This window comes from Tauraco erythrolophus, chromosome 10, assembly GCF_009769465.1.
Source record: "Tauraco erythrolophus isolate bTauEry1 chromosome 10, bTauEry1.pri, whole genome shotgun sequence".
Classification (NCBI taxonomy): Eukaryota; Metazoa; Chordata; class Aves; order Musophagiformes; family Musophagidae; genus Tauraco; species Tauraco erythrolophus.
The window spans coordinates 19,096,035-19,098,516 of record NC_141474.1 but is presented as its reverse complement, the minus strand read 5'-3'; positions in this window follow the sequence as shown (position 1 = coordinate 19,098,516).

The window sequence follows — 2,482 nt, the reverse complement described above, 5'->3', positions numbered from 1 at the left end:
ATGATAATAAAGCATTTTTTAGCTTTTTATTACTTTTTGAGGGGAAGGGGGGTCTAATGTCCCTGGATAAAGAAGGACATCAGAAGATTTACTTTACTTCTGAAAGCTTAGGTTCAAAAAAAAAGTGACATTCTCAATAGGAGTCCAAATTTCAGAACACACTTTTTTTTTTTTTACGTGCTCTACATTAAGTTGGCAATCTGTTCTTGTTCTATCTATGTGATGAAACAATAAAACACAAGACTGAGTTGAATACTTACTTTCCATGATTATAACGTCTGCTGGAAGGTTTCCCTTAGCTCTGAAACAGGTTTTTGTCTGCTACAATCATTTTGTTCTGGTTCACACTGCAGGAATCTATGACTAAGCAGGTACCCTGGAAACCCTTCCAAGTAGCTTGTACACTATGCTTCAAATTCACCTACATACTATATGTAGAAAATGGAATGTACAACTTTTTTCTTTTTTTTTTAAGAAGTACTAACACTCTCTCTTGCAAGATGAGTTATTTTTTCCTTCTAAAAACATAGGAGAGGTAGATGGACACTTCATGTTTCAACTCAGTCATGTGTGCTTGCTGCTTTTATTCTTCCTTTCATTATCTCAAGATTTGGCACAAGAAGAGCATTATGTAAGACTAAATAATTTTTACATAAATCTGAGTGAATGCCTTTCACGAAGTAGTGGGTGCTTATCGTGGCTATAAGTAAAAATGAATCACTTCCTTTTTAAATGGGAGCTTTAAACCTTGTATTTTGTGTGGTTAATTGCCACAAGCCAAAATAACCTTTTAAGCTCTATGAATTTTCACAGCTGCAGACTGGAGGAAAAAAAAACCCACACTGATAAATAGAAATGTAAGAATTTTCAAAAAAAATTATTCCCCACTCCAACTGCCTCTTTTAGCACGAAGCCCAGCTCATTTTTCCCAGAATGTTAAATGTTCCTAACACGTGTCTGTAGAGCCAAGAACCTGAGTATCATCTAAAGAATAGAATGAGAAAGAATAACACAAGGACAGTATGAATCTGACACTTCAAGAACAGCATGGAGAACAGTCAACAGGTCAAGAAGTATGGGTAATTAAGCTTTTGCTAGAGACTGACAGATGAAGTAGGTTTGGGCCTCAGCAGCTCAGTAACAGAATCATGGAAGATTCTTGCCATGTTCTTATATATGAGGAAATACAGGGATGTACTCTGCACATGCTTTTAAGATAAGGGAATAAATATCTGTATTACAATGCAAGATTAGTACATGGAATAGGAATCTGCAAATCGAGAACCTAGGAGGAAAACTGGGGAAAAAAGATCATTTCCTGTCTCCTTGATGAAATTAAGTGAGAATCAGTACTGGGACTGCAGTCATAAAACCCAGTTATGCTAGAAGAGAAATTCTTTGGCCTGTTATCCTCCTCCTGCACTATGGGACGGTTATCTCCTGGTGCAAAAGATCCTTGCTTCAGTAAAAGACAAGGAAGAGGAGTGAAGGATCTGCTGTTGGAAGAGGAAGTTTGTGTAGGGAAGTAGTGGGCTGACAGGACAAAGACATGGAAAGAAAAGGGAGGCTGAAGGTCAGAAACCCACTGGCCATCACATTGAGGAGAAGGAAGGAAATACTGACAGAGAAACAGATAAATATTTGAAAAGTATCAAAACGAAGCAAAATCTCTGAGTGGTAAAGAGGACCTAAGGCTGGAGAAAAGGACAAGGTTAAAAATATTATGCTAAAAAGTCATGATAAATCATCAACATAGAAACTGAAATCCCTTGTTGGCAAACATAAGTAGTTTGGGATATAGTCAGTATATTAAAAGACCAGTGGATGGCAGCATATTTTTACTACCAAAATACTGGGTTGTCATGCCACATGTTTTGGCTGTAGCTCATCTGCTGACTAATACATCACATGTCCCAAGAACAAATCCATGTTTGACTCTGATAAGTCAGCACAAGCTGCAAAGATCTGCGCTTTTTGTGTAGAGTTCGTATTTCTCTAAGACAGTGCTGACCACTATTTAGCTGTCCCACACTGAGTCATCTGAGATGATGAGCAGCATGTTTTACGAGGATAGGAGTGAAAGGCATGGAATAAGAGTGTGAGAGAGAACAATGAAGATAACATCATGTGACCTAGCAATATGCACCTCCTAAGAGTTTATAAGAATATTTCAGGAATAAAAACTCAGAAGACTATGTCTGAAGAATCACCTTATTGTATTACTTCTAATTTAGTATGGTCTCAGTCCCAAGCTTATTGTTCTGCTATGAAGCTGCTCATTTCTTGTCAAAAGTTTGGAATAAAATCTGTAAGTTGTACAGAAGTTTGAGATATAAAATTATATATTAAGAGAAAAAACTGAGTATCAATTCAATCTTTAGCATAACACCCATCCAACCAAAAACTGGTGTGAGTGAAGTAGTTAAAGGGAAGACTTAGTTGCTAATTAGACTTCAGAAAAAACCCACACATTATTCTTGCT